Source organism: Panthera pardus, unplaced genomic scaffold (genome assembly GCF_024362965.1).
Source record: "Panthera pardus isolate Hobbes unplaced genomic scaffold, ASM2436296v1 HiC_scaffold_6, whole genome shotgun sequence".
NCBI classification, from domain to species: domain Eukaryota; kingdom Metazoa; phylum Chordata; class Mammalia; order Carnivora; family Felidae; genus Panthera; species Panthera pardus.
The window spans coordinates 61344610-61358672 of record NW_026526991.1 but is presented as its reverse complement, the minus strand read 5'-3'; the positions used below and the strand labels follow the sequence as shown (position 1 = coordinate 61358672).

Here is a 14063-nt window from a genome sequence, read left to right as displayed (position 1 = left end):
GCCCTCTAGAGAACGGAGATACCAGATGAGGAGGAGGGTGCAGAGGGGACGGAAGGGCTAGGTCAGCGTCCTCAGCGTAGCCATCGCAGGCATTAGGTTCCCGCTTCCCTGGATCTATTCTTTGTTGCTGCTGTGGTTGTTTTGTCCTGTTTTAATTATTTTATGTCTTTTGAATAGGAAATATATGTACGTGGTTGAAAACTCAAAAGGCACCAAAAGTGATACAGTGACAAGTAAGTCTCCCTCCCATCCTCGGGACTCCCAGGCCACCTGGGTCCTGTCTCCATTATTACCACACCAACCACTATCTTGTATCCGTCTCCAAAGATACTTTCTACCTCGCGCGGCTTGTCCCCTGAAGTCACCGCAAAGCTGAGCTGAGCACTGGGGATTTGAGGAGAAGTGCTAAAGGCCCACACGTGGACCAGTGGGGTCTGGGCCACCAAATGCTGTCAGTCTCCCCTCCCATGCCCTAGGAGCTTGGAAGCCTTGCAGGTGACAGGGAGGGGTGGGGCCGGGCAGAGGCAGAAGCTGCTCAAGGGCCTGGCCTTCCACCCTGCCACCCCATGGTCTCTCTCACAGGCCTGCAGGGCCCTCGGCATCAGCCTAGCCTGCTCGGGATCCCCAGCGCACACGGCTCCACACCTTCCCTCTTCCACCTGTTGCACGGTTGGCAAGTCTTTCTTGATGCCTCGCTCCACTTCCTTCTACTCCAGGTGCAGCCTGGGATCTTTTATTTTGCCCTCAGTGTGGGGGGGGGGATCCTCCTCTTGGAGATGGTGACTTGGTTCCCTCCCCCGCCCCACGTACGCAATCAGCCACCCTCTCCCCACCTTGAAGGCCTCTGAACTCCTGGCCCAGCCATTACTGCCAACCACGTCATGCTTGCTTGGCACATCCCTTCGGTATTATTAGCCCAAATTACACTTTGGCCGTGGAGTTAAGGAAATCCCAACCCAAAGCCAAGTCTTCCAGCAGGGGGTAAATCCAGGCCAGTCCCTTTGGCAACTGAATCTCTCCTTTTTGGGCGATGCACTGGCCCAATCTTGCACCGTACCCATCTCCTTGACTCCCAGATCCTCACACATGGCCGGTAGTGAGATAAGGCCCAAGTTAACCCCACACCTGGGATGGCCTCCCCCTGTCTTCCTCTCCAAACCCTCCCCTGGTTAACCTCATCCTTCATATTTACTCACTAAGCAATTATTGAGCACTATTCCAGGTCCTTGGGATGCATCAGTGAACAAAGACCCCTGCCTCTGTGGAGCTTACATTTTAGCAGAAGAGACAGATAATACACAATATATTTATTAAATAGGTAAACCATATTGTATATTAGAAAGTGATAGGGGTATAGAAAAAAAAACAGATCAGGGTTGGGGCGCCGGGCGGGGGGCGGGGGGCGGCTCAGTCGGTTAAGCATCCGACTTCAGCTCAGGTCATGATCTTGCCGTCTGTGGGTTCGAGCCCTGCATCGGGGTCTGTGCTGATCGCTCAGAGCCTGGAGTCTGCTTCAGATTCTGTATCTCCCTCTCTCTCTGCCCCTCCCCCACTCATGCTCTGTCACTCTGTCTCTCAAAAATAAATAAATGTTAAGAGAAAAAACAAAAAAAAAACAGATCAGGGGAAGCGGGGTCAGGATGGTGGAGAAGTCCAGGGGCCAGGGGCACCTGGGTGGCTCAGTGGTTTAGGCGTCCAACTTCAGCTCAGGTCACGATCTCGCCGGTCGAGAGTTCGGTTCGAGAGTTCAAGCCCCTCATCTGGCTCTCTGCTGTCAGCACAAAGCCCACTTCAGATCCTCTGTCCCCCTCTCTCCCTGCCCCTCCCCCGTTTGCACTCTCCCCCACCGCCAGCACCCTCCCCCCCCACCCCCGACCACCCAGCTTGCACTCTCAAGCATGCCTTCTCTCTCTCAAAAATAAATAAACATTAGGAGCACCTGGGTGGCTCAGTCGGTTAAGCTTAGGATTTCAGCTCAGGTCATGATCTTGCAGTTCATGGGTTCAAGCCCCAGGTCAGGTTCTGTGCTGACAGCTCAGAGCCTAGAGCCTGCTTCAGATTCTGTGTCTCTATCTCTCTCTGCCCTTCCCCTGTTCTCACTCTGTGTGTGTATCTCTCTCTCCCTCTCAAAAAAAACATTAAAAAAATTTTAATAAACATTTAAAAAAACAGGATGGTAGAGAGGTCTGCAAGTTCAAATATGGAGTCAGCGGGGGTCTCATTGAGAATATAGTATTTGAACAAAGACTTAGAGGTGAAGGGGTAAGTAAGGCCCACAGATATTATAAATAAGGGTGTTCCAAGCACAGGGAGCAGGTGGTGCAAAGGCCCTAGGGCAGGTGCGTGCCTGGCAAGTGTGTGGAGCCTGGAGGCCAGAGTAGCTGGAAAGTCGTGAGCAAGGACAGCGGGGGAGGATGACAGCAGCACTGAGGGGCGAGATGATGATGCAGGGCCTTGAATACTGTCTTAAGGACTTTGATCTTCATTCACTCTTAGGGAAGCAGGGAGGAAAGACATGCCGTGCCAAGTTCTAAATGGTCCTTCTGCCTTTTGTATTGGGAATGGTTTGCATAGGGCAAGAGAAGATACAGGGGGCTTGTGGCAAGGTTACTGCACTAGTCCACGTGAGAGGCAAGTGGCTCAGACCAGGTGGCAGCAGTGCACGCGGTGACAAGGGTTCTGGATTTGGTGACCGTTTTCTCTGCCTCGGCTTCCGTCCTTTTGCTCTGTTCACTTTGTCTCTTTTTTTCCAGGTTGTGTGTTTTCTCTTTCCTGGACGACTGAGAGCTTTCTGAGGGCGGGGCTCAATTCCTGCCCCAGGATCTGCCCCGGCACCTGGGGCAGCACCCGTTCAAGGGCAGATGGCCCAGTGCTGCCTAGGAACAGGCTGACAAGCTGGGCAGCCTGGCAGCCTCCGCCGGTCTCAGGCTCCCTGAGCCGAGGGGAGGAAGGAGGCTGCTGTCTTTAAAGATGACGTGATGGACAGTTATTGAAGGCGCTCAGCTGGGGCTCTACTCTAGGCTTAATCTGAGCCGCCCTCAAGGAAATCATAACCAGCTCTTAAAAACATGTTAAGACCAAAGCTGGTGTGTGTGTTTGAGCAGAGCTTCAGACAGCTACTTAACACTGGGGGCCTCCAGGCCTTTGATTCCTCTACCCCTCGCTTTGCCCTCTCCCCCCATCTGGCTGGTGTTTATTGGCCAAGACGTTGTTTAAATCACACTTGCTTCCTATAAACATTTCACTTGAAATGCCATCCGCTGCTCCAGAAATTCATCTATCACCAGCTCGGGGGTGTACTTGAGAAGCCTCGGGGCAATGACTCCCCATTCTCTCTCTCCTGTCCCCCCATCATCCCTCCTCCCCTGACCCATATGCTCAGGTTTCACACTGTAAGAACAACTTCCCCTCCGTGTAACAGGGCACTTAGTGCCAGGATTATTTATAACAGCTGAGGTGGCAACAGGCTGTGGGGAGCCACCCGGCCCGTGGATGCCTCCGCTTGCAAAGCTCAATAAATGGACCTGGCACACTGTTTACCACCTGATGTCTCGGCCTCTTGTGTCTTTCCTTCCGGCTTCAGGGGGACATGGAGTTTGGGGAACAGGGGTCTGGATCAGGCCAAGGCTGTCCTCAGAGTTTAAGGGCTTTATACGCTGGGCACCTCTATTCCCTGTCTCTCATTTCTGCCCACGCACTCCGTCTTGGAAAAAAAGAGCAGCCTGTGGGGCTTGCTCTCCAGCAGGGAGCCCGCAGCCTCCCTAGGAGAGCTGCCTCACTCTCCCGGCACAGTGGTGGTGCTGGGAGTCAAGCTGAGGAAGCCATCGGCCTGGAACGGGGCTGCAGGTGGCCCTGGGGGTTCTTCTGAGGAAAGGTTTGAATTGGCTCAATTCAGGCTGGAGTGGAGGTAGGAGCTGGATGAATTCACTTCCCGAGGACTGAAAGCTCTTTGACCGTCCTCTTCCTCCCCAGTCCTAGCAATTCCCTAGTTGTCCCAATTTGAAGGCTCTGCTGGTTTGGGACTGCAGAATGGTAGCCTGTGCAATGGCTCCCCACCCCATCTGACTTATCAGCCAGGGTCACATTAACAAAAGGCACCATCCGACCTCCCAGTCCTTCCCAAAAGACACTGGGGCACCTCTACCTCCTTCCTCTGCCCACTCACTGCATGCCAGGCACCTCCTAGGTGAGCTCAGGAAGAGCCTTGGTGAGAAACTTCTAGAAGGTAGACAGGGACCAGGGAGAAACCTAAGGTGGGTCAGGCAGGGGAGCAGCCCTCATCTTTGGGGGGTCAAGTAACGCTCCCTTTACAAGCCAAATGAAGAAAAAAAGTTCTAAGGGGAACATATGACTCCATAAAATAAAGGGACATAATTGGGAGCGATATCTAATTTATCTATTGAATGCCTCCTACGTACTCTTTTATCACTTAGATGGACAGAATATAATTGGTGTGCTGAACGCCATCAATCTCAGGGCCTGGGCTTCCTGTGCTGGCTACACCTATTACTGTCAGATTATGACACTGTAATACCAAGATCAATGACATTTTAAATGTGCTCCAGTTATGGGCAATTGCTGACAATAAAAACAGTGACAAATTGATGAAACTTGGGCAGCGATGATCTGGTGTCAAAAATAAACCATAAATAATCTGCTTTCCAAACTGGGAGAGGTGCCTGGGACTCCGGCTTAGGGGGAAAGGGCCCAGGAGGAGAGAGCCTATCCGCCCACAGCATCTTGGCCGCTCAGGAAGCCCCGCCTGTTGGGGGAAACTCCCTCCAGGGTGGGCTGCAAGGGCCCAGCAGGGAAATGGAGAGGTGATCTTTGGTCAAGACCTGGCGTCCCTTCAGAGAAAGTTCCTTATCGCTGAAACTTGGAGAAAATAACGCTTCCTATATTACACGCTCTTTCTAGATGTACCACAACGATCTCCTTCCCAGGCAGGCTGCCACTCACTTAGCCAGGGGCTCCAGCCTCCCTGAGGCAGCGGGAGGCAGCTTGGAGTCGATCAGACTGCTGTCGGAATACTCACTTGGCCCCTTGACACCTGTGTGACCTTAGGCCAGCCACTTCACCTCGCCGAGTTCCACGTGGCTGTGACAATTTAAACGACAATGCATATAAAGCATTTGGCATGCAGCCTGGCACACAGGAAGTGCTCGCTAAGTGGTCGTCATCAGAGATGTAACTTTGGACAGTGGCGGAGAAGTATGACAAATCAAAGAATCAGAGAAGGAACTTAGGGGGCCTCACACAGAAGCACTGCTCACCCGGGGCGCCGGTGCCCTAGGGCCACACTGCAGTGGCCGCATGGTAAAGGTGTCACAGGATACATAAGAAGCTTCTCTGAGTACCACAGAGGTTTTGATGGCAAATATTTTAAAACATCATTTTTATTTTAACACACACACAAAATATGCTATATAATAAAATGCCCAGGTTGCATAGTTTTAAAGCTAAAACCTAAGGCCTGGGGTACGTGGGCGGCTCAGTCAGTTAAGCGTCTGACTTCGGCTCAGGTCATGATCTCACGGTCTGGATTGTGAGTTCGAGCCCCGCATCAGGCTCTGTGCTGACAGCTCAGAGCCTGGAGCCTGCTTTGGACTCGGTGTCTCTGTCTCTCTCTGCTCCTCCCCCACTCACACTCTCTATCTCTCTCAAAAATAAATTAAAATAAAGATAAATTTTGGGGGGCACCTGGATGTCTCAGTTGGTTAAGCATCTGACTTTGGCTCAGGTCATGATCTCACTGCTCATGAGTTCAAGCCCCTCGTCGAACCCTGTACTGACAGCTTGGAGCCTGGAGCCTGCTTCAGATTCTGTCTCCATCTCTCTGCTCCTCCCCTATTTGTGTGCTCTCTCTCTCAAATATAAAATTAAAAAAAACATTAAAAAATTTTTTTCAAATAAATAAATTTTTTAATAATAAAAAAAATAAAACCAAAGGCCTCAAAAGAGGCCTGGTCCTTGGCCAGAGCCCTTCAAGCTGAGTCCCCAGACTGCTGGGGTCCATTCACTCACCTCTCTCTAATATCAAAGGGACTTTGGCAGAAAAGTTTGAGAATCTTTACGTTAGGGACAGAGCCTGGACAAGAGCCAGGGTTTCTAACTTTGTTACTCTTTAAAAGAGCAAAACATACAAACCACACTACTGTTCCCACCTGCCCAATGTTTAACCTTCAAGTTTAGCATTCAGAACATGAAGTGTTCAGTTTAAATTTACAGCAACTTATTCCTGATTCCTTCCTGTTTAATAATTACTAGCTGAACCACTAATCATCAACTGGGTGAACAGCATACTTTATAGAAGGCTGCAAAGCATAACACTTAAAATCAGTTGGATTCTTACAGAAAAACCCCAAAGCTTCCTGTCACTTAGATCTTTTAAGTTTTATGGCTGTGAAAGGAATTCGACCGTCCAGGTCTTGTCGACCCTTCCTCTCTTTACCTGCGTTCTCATCCCCTGCAGGTGCCCCTGTTGGCCGGGTGTGGGGCTGCCCAGGGCTCAAGGCTGCCGTGGGGTGGCCCTTTGTTCATTAGCACATCCACAAGACGCACACCTAACTCGGGCTGTGTTACCAACTCAGCAGAAGCCACCTCCATGGCTATACACCTCCTGTAGCTATACTTCCTAACTCCTGGTCTTTCTAAAGTTTTACTTTCTTCTTAATGGCACAAGTAATATATATTGATTGCAGAGAAATTTAACTGTCCAGATAGTGAAAAAGTAGGAAAAAGAATCCAAATAGTTTCCCTGCCAAGGAAGAACCTTGGTTAGCTGGGGAGGGCACGTGACTTGGGGTATCCATGTTAAGTGTCTACCTGTTTAAGTCACACAGTGTGACTCCGACGGTTTAGAGCTCTGGTCAGTGTAGGGGTTCAGTGAGGTGGTATTTTGCCGGGTGTATTGCTCTGATAAAAGTCAGAAGCCTGCCCAAGTTCAAGGTGGGAGGGGACTGGTCACAGCATGGTTTGAGGATCATTAGGTTGGTCCTTTGGTGACTCTTAGGGGTTGGATCCAGAGGACAAAAGGCCTTTCGAGTGGATCCCAGCACCCCTTCACATGTCAGGCTCATGGAGAAGTGGGCTGACTGGACCCTGACCAGCTCTTCCAAGATTTCCCCCTCTGCCTTCTCCATTTCTTGGTGATATTTAAAACTCCGTGAATAAAGAACAAGTCTAAATTATAAGTACTCCTAGGAAAGGGCATCGAGTGACGTGGATCTACAATGGCTCTTATTCTGAGAGAAGGAAATGCCTTACTCTGCCAAACAAAACTTAAGTGATGCTTGGTCCCCCCACAAGAGGAGCACCGGGGATGGTAAAGGCATTCCAGCCCCAGAACCCAGGGATGACATAGGGAAATGCCATTAATCATACCCAGGACCCAAAGAACTCTGAGGCCAAGCCATGGAAGGCTCAGGTGAGGGCTGAAAAGAGGGACAAAGACGGATGAGATTGGAGCTGAGAGCTGCAGAGTTCAGTTCAGGAAATCAGTGCTAGGGTGCAGGGGAGGGTGGGGCAGGGAAGGCTTCCAGGGGAGGGGAGTGTGTCAGAGAAAGAGAAGGAGAAGACAAACGAGAGACTGTTTAAAGGTGGATTGGCAGCGGAGGGTGGGAGGTGGCTGGGCCTGGGCAGGGGTGGGTGGGGTAAGGGAAGGAGGAGGGACAGTAGCTTTGAGGGAGCTCTTCGCAGAGGGGGCATCCTTTCGAGGTGATGACCAGAACTCTGGGTTTTAAGAGCAGGAAAGCAGGTTATATTTCACATCCTTCCCTGAATAAAGAGATTGGATTTGGTCAAGAACAAGTCCCTAGGAAGCAATTGTGAGCACCCTGCCCGTCCATCTTGTTGATGAATATGGAGTGGGAGCAAAGTTGGGAGTGTGGGCACCTGACAAGGTCTTTATGATTCTAGAATCACTTATTACACCTTCTTCCTCCTCCTCTGCCTTGGCTAATGGGCTGCAGTACTCGCCACACAAAGGGCAACAAGGCATTGGTTGTGGGTAACGCGGAAGCGGGGCCCTGCCCTCCTGGCCTTCTGAGGAAACTGGTGTTTGAATCTCGCTTGGTTTTCAACTCTCCCTTTGCCTCCAGCATGACTGAAACTTTCCCCCCCTCCAGTCTCTGGATCGCTTCAAATCCTTCATTGCCCTCAGTCCTGAGAAGTGGGAGTCTGTTCTGCTCCCTATCATCAACCCCTGTTGTGCAATGCAGCCCCATTTCCTCCGGCCCAGAAAGACAGCTTCTGGATTAATCTTTCCCTGCAATCCAGCTCCTCTTCCTGGGACCCTCATCTTGGATACTAGCACCATCATCCCATCAGTCACCCTGGGATGAGAATCTGGGAGTCGATCTGGATTCCTTCGTCCCTATCAACCTCTCTGATTCAACAAGTATTTATTGAGCATCTTCAATCAACCAGGCCCTGTTCATGGTGCTGAAGAGCAGCATGTACAAAACAAACCCGTGCCTCCCAGGCTCGCCATCAGTGACCTCTGCTGTGGATTCTACCTTTTGAACATCTGTTACCCCCTTTTCCACTCTTACCATCCTCAGTCCTCCCTGTCACCTGGAGTCCTCCACTTGGTAGCCAGAGTGATCTTACAAACCCAGATCTGGTCAGTGCTTTGCCAAAAACCTCAAATGAAGACTTTTTTTTTTATGTGGAATGAAAAAAATCAAGTTGTAAATTATATCATAATAGTTGAAGAGTTTTTTAAAAAGCACCGGAGCAGGGGTGCCTGGGTGGTTCAGTCGGTTGAGCGTCTGACTTTTTTTTTTAATTAAAAAAAAATTTTTTTTAATGTTTATTTATTTTTGAGAGAGAGACAGAGCATGAGTGGAGGAGGAGCAGAAAGAGAAGGAGACACAGAATCCGAAGCAGTCTCCAGGCTCTGAGCTGTTAGCACAGAGCCTGACGTGGGGCTTGAACCCATGAACTGTGAGATCATGACCTGAGCCAAAGTCGGACGCTTAACCGACTGAGCCACCCAGGGGCCCATTTAAAAAAATTTTTTTAATGTTTATTTACTTTTGAGAGAGAGAGAGAGAGAGGGAGAGGGAGAGGGAGAACATGAATGGGGGAGGGACAGAGACAGAGGGAGATACAGAATCCAAACCAGGCTCAAACTCATGAACCATGAGATCATGACCTGAGCTGAAGTTGGACACTTAACCAACTGAGCCACCCAGGTGCTCCCAGCATCCAACTCTTGATTTCGGCCCAGCTCATGATCCCAGGGTCATGGGATTGTGCCCTGTGTCAAACTTCATGCTGAGTGTGGAGCCTGCTTAAGATTCTCTCTTTCTCTCTCTCTCTCTCCCCCCCTCCGCCCCCTTCCTGCTCTCTCTCTCTGTCTCAAAAAAAAAAAAAAAAAAAAGCACTGAAGCAATGGACTATGTGTGTGTTAAAAATATGAAAACATAGACTGGATGGATGAACAACTCCAAATTTATGGTGGTGCCTCTGGGAGGGAGGAGAATGATACTGGGGAGGGGGGAAAGGGAGCTTTAGTTTTATCAGTAGTGACCTGTTTGTTTTATTTTTAAAACTTCAGAGCAAAGTTGACTAAAGTTTAATAATAGTTTAATAAAACCTCAATTCTGGATAGCGGGAACAAGAGTATAGAAAAACTTGTCAACATTTAAACCATAAATACTTCCAGGGCCTCTCACTGTCCCCACCCCCTTAGCCTGACAAATTGGCTCTTCACCAGCCTGTGCCGACTTCTCCTCTCTACACTGGAGGACCTGCGGTTTCCCCAAAGAGACCACAGGCGCTCTTGCCTCTGGGCCTTTGCCCAGGCCCTTCTCCCAGTGCCTTTCCTACTTTGCTGCTTCACCCCTGCCCTTCCAGACTCAGCTCCAGTGGGGTAGTGAGGATGGCTCGTGTAGAGAGCTGGTTAGGACTGGGGAGGCAGAAACATTCTAGAGAGGACAATTCTTTCTTGTCCTGGTTTGTATTCAGCTTCAGCCAGAGAGACGATCACTTTGTTTCTTGTTATTTAAAATCTGGTTTGTTTCAAAACTGTTATCAGTAAGGGGGATGTGGAAAGAGTAAGACCCTCCACAGAGCCCCCCTGCCCTCCAGCCTTCCCAAACAGCCTAGCCCTGAGGCAGAAGCTTCTTGGGAGAATAAGGAAAACTGATAAACTCGTTCCCTGGTCTGGCTCTGTTGGGATTATCGTCTGGCTCTCCCTGCAGCTGTTGGAAGAGCTGCGGTAATGCAGGCCAGTGCCATCCTGTGCCTAGAGGAAGGAAACATGGCCTGGGCCTGCTGTGACCACAGCCCTTGCTGGGATGCCGAACAGACCCACAAACTCTGGGCCCCCAACATCCTCCCCATGCCATTCTGCCCTTGATTTCTTTTTTTTTTTTTTTTATTTTTAAAGTTTATTTATTTTGAGGGGGAGGAGCAGAGAGAGAGGGAGATAAAGAGACTCCTAAGCAGGCTCCCCGCTATCAGCACAGAGCCTGACGCAGGGCTCGATCCCTCGAACCGTTGAGATCACGACCTGAGCTGAGATCACGAGTTGGACGTGTAACCGACTGAGCCACCCAGGTGCCCCTCCCTCCCCCCCCCCCCCCCCCCCCCCCCCCCCCCCCCGTCTTCTGCCCTTGATTTCTGTGCATCCTTTGAGGTAGATTTAGTGTTGCCTTTTCTACATCGTCCTCGCTTCCCCTTTCACAGACTAGGGTGGATGTCCCACCCATGCGCCCCCCCCCCCCCCCCCCCGCCGCGCATGGCAACGGTCCAGCCCCCTGCAGAGCACACATCACCCTGAATTCTAACTGCCGGTTCTGCTCCTATCTTCTGCAGCAGACAGTGATCTCTGAGAAGCAGGGACGGAGTCTGTCTGGTTTGCACTTGTATCTCTAGTGCCTGTGGCACTGCCTGATAAGAGCTCAGCACTTTTTCTGAATGAGTGGATTGTCCTCCCCACCAAACTGTGAGCATCTTGTTGACCAGGACTGGGCCTTGGTCACCTCTCGGCCCTCAGTGCCTTGTATAGTGCTTGGCACCCATATCATTGGTGCTCAAAAAAACTTGTCGATTTGAGTGACTGGACCTCTGTTTCTCCCCCTTACACTCTGGATGCAGGGAAAGGATTTTGCTTCTCTCTCCTTCCTCCCCTGTGTCAGGGCTGGTGGTTGAAACTGTGGAGCCCTGCCTCCAATGGCCATATTCCTGGACCTTCTAAAGGTACAACAAAAGGTGATGGCCGAATCCCCGGGGCCGGGCATCTCTCCCCTGGCCTATCCCAAGTACAGGAGGACTCCTTGGGAGAAGGGGTGCTCAGGGCCCCTCCCCACTCACTTCAGTCTCCAGCATCATCGAGATCCCATCGTCTTCTGTGAATTCTTCCTGCTATCACACAAGTTTTGTTTCATCTTAACCTATTTTCAGAGGCGTGTTTTAGCCATGTGTACCTGTTCCTCAACCCAAAATAAAATACAGGATCTATCCTACTTCAGGCCCAGTGTTTCCCCATCTGGAACTTTCTTTTCTAATTCATATCACCATTCGACTTCCAAATCAGGTCTCCTCCAGAAAGTCTCCCTTAAACTCAGGATGTTTTCATTTTCATTTTCACCCCCTTCTCCCATTACTCTCTGTCCCAACAGCGTTGGTTTGTTTCCTAACTGTTCAAATGTGAATTCTGTCTTCCTAACCATACTGCATAAGCATGCACTATTTTATTTATTTTTATTTTTTATTAAAAAAATTTTTTTAACGTTTATTCATTTTTGAGAGACAGAGCATGAGCAGAGAAGGGGCAGAGAGAGGGAGATACAGAATCCGAAGCAGGCTCCAGGCTCGGAGCTATCAGCACAGAGCCAGGTGCGGGGGCTTGAACTCACAAACTGCAAGATCATGACCTGAGCTGAAGTTGGACGCTCAACCGACTGAGCCACCCAGGCACCCTTGTTTTATTTTATTTAAGTAAACTCTACTTCCAATGGGGGTTGGAACTTACCACCCTGACATCAAGAGTCGCCTGGTCTACCCACCAAGCCAGCTGGGCACCCCAAGCAAGCTCTATTTTAAAAGCAGGATTGACAGATGATTATCACAAATTGACAAGAAAAAAAAATACATACCAAAAAGGGAGTAGAGGAGGATTTTTCTTTTGCTGCTTTAATGTAGAATTTGTCATCTTGGTTCTTGCAAGCTCCTTAGCACAATGGGAAGAGAATTTGATTTCTGCAAAAACTTCAGGACACATTAAGTATCTGTAAGTACACAGGAATAAAGACCATGTCTTTTACACTTATTATTTTTCTATTCCGCCCCCTTCTTCCTGGGGTTTGCCCAAAGTCCTTGGCTTAAACCCTGAGTATTAATTGGTTGACTTGGGTTTGGACTGTGGTCCACTAAGATCCCCAGATCCTTTTAAGCTAAAGAGTTTACACCCTGCCATGTGGATGTAGGTAGCAGAAGGGCCTTTAAGCGTGACCCATGAGAGAGAAGGAGGTTCTCCCAGGCGGCAGGCTCCTGGCTGTGTGCATAGGGAGGTGGGGGGAGGGGGGGAGTGGGAAGAGCCAGACTAGAGACAGACATACATACTGGGCTGGCAGTTGGGGCAGGGTTGGGGAGTGGAGAGAGGGGAAGAGAGGAGTCTGGGCCAAGGCCAGAGGTGGCTCCCAGGGGAGTCCTCAGAGCGGGCAGCCGGACGTCGCTCCATCCTTCCCGCCTGACGGATGGGTCTGTTGCTCAGGCACAAGCTGTCAGGCCGGGCCGCTGCCAAGGCAGAACAGTGGCGCTTCTGTGCGCGCTGCTCCGCGCCTGGAGAGTGGAGCCGCCCCGAAGGCCGCGGGAGTGATGGAGAAAGCAGACGTCCCGGAGCAGGAGCCGCGAGGGGCGGGGACCCGCGGCCGCTGGGTCACGCGAAGCGAGGGCCACGGGATGCCAGCAAGGGGGGTTGGCGGGGAGCCGCGGAGGGCGGGCAGGGGTGGGGGGATGGAACCAGCTCTGGGGGTGGGGGCGGGAGCCGTGGGCCGGAAGAAGGGGCAGAGGGAAGGACGCCCAACGAGGGTCGGAGCGAGGCGCTCAGTCCTCCGGCCCCACGCCCCCTCCCCTTCGATAACAAGAGCCATTTGCCTTCAGTGACGCGATGTTCGTTTCCCGGTCGGACGCTCCGAAACCGTCCGAGCGCTTCCCTCCCCTCCGGCTCCGCCACCTCGGCCGGCGCGTTCCGCAGCCGCACGGGCCGTCCGCGCTCCGCGTCCGCAGACCGGCGGCGACATCCCCGCGGCTCGCGCCCGGGACCGGGCTCCGCCAGCCGCCCCGGGGCCCGGCTCCGACCCCGCCCGGCAGCCGCCTCCCCCTCAGCGTTAATTAAAACTTGCGAGATGGAGAGGCTGGCGCGGGCGGCTCCGTTTTATTTGCAGCATCTTTCATGCTGCTGACGATCGTAAAGGGCTTTAATATTGAAATATGGGCCATTTTCCCAGCTCCAGCCCTCGCCGCGCGCTCCCCACACCCCCACACCCAGCCACCCCGCGCTTGATGAAAGAGCCCCTGCAAATCCATTAAGAAGAGATAATTGAAAACTCCGGGGTAATATTTAAGGCCGCGCGCCGACGCGGGGCGGAGGGCCCGGCTGAGCCCGCGGGGCCCGTCAGTGCGGTGCGCGCCTTCCCCCCGCGCCCCCCCCCACCTCGCGCCCTTCGCGGGCCTCACTGTACCCGCCTCACTCCCAGCTCTCAAAGGGCCTGCTCTCTCGTCCTGGGCGCTGCGGAAGGCTTGCCTCGAGAGATTTCTAGTTCCATAAACAGTGACAAGTCACATGGGCGAAATATGGCTCCGGAGCCAACGTGCGCGGTGGACACAGCGTCTCGCCCCACTGGTCCAGCTCGAATTTGATGCATCAGCACGAAGCCCTGCTTGGCGCCCGCGGACGCTGCGTTCCCCCTCTGCCTGCAGTGTCCCTCCAGTGCTTGCCCACACGGGGGATTGCGGCCCCTCCATCCAAACCGTCCAAAGGAATGGTGCCCTGTGGGTGGGAGGGAGTGACACCGCGTCTGACCACAAGGTAATCGTCGTTGCAGCTGGTG

The 14063-nt window shown here is 51.9% G+C and overlaps 2 long non-coding RNA genes across 4 annotated transcripts in view; one reads left to right on the top strand and one right to left on the bottom strand.

Annotated features, from left to right (window-relative positions):
* Nucleotides 1–3547, top strand: part of LOC109249233 (uncharacterized) — a 16524-nt gene extending 12977 nt beyond the window's left edge. The window contains exons 2-5 of one of the 3 annotated variants that reach the window (XR_002072494.2): nt 178–233; nt 328–495; nt 583–1318; nt 2754–3547. This is a non-coding gene — a long non-coding RNA (uncharacterized LOC109249233). Of the gene's footprint in view, nt 1–177; nt 234–327; nt 1319–2753 lie in introns of all 3 variants that reach the window. The other 2 variants (XR_008419433.1, XR_008419434.1) reach the window with 2 other exon arrangements.
* LOC109249234 (uncharacterized) lies at nt 1626–14063 on the bottom strand. Its single transcript, XR_002072495.2, has 3 exons — nt 13695–14063; nt 12108–12239; nt 1626–1771 (listed from the first exon to the last, which is right to left on the bottom strand). It is a non-coding gene; the product is annotated as an uncharacterized LOC109249234 (long non-coding RNA).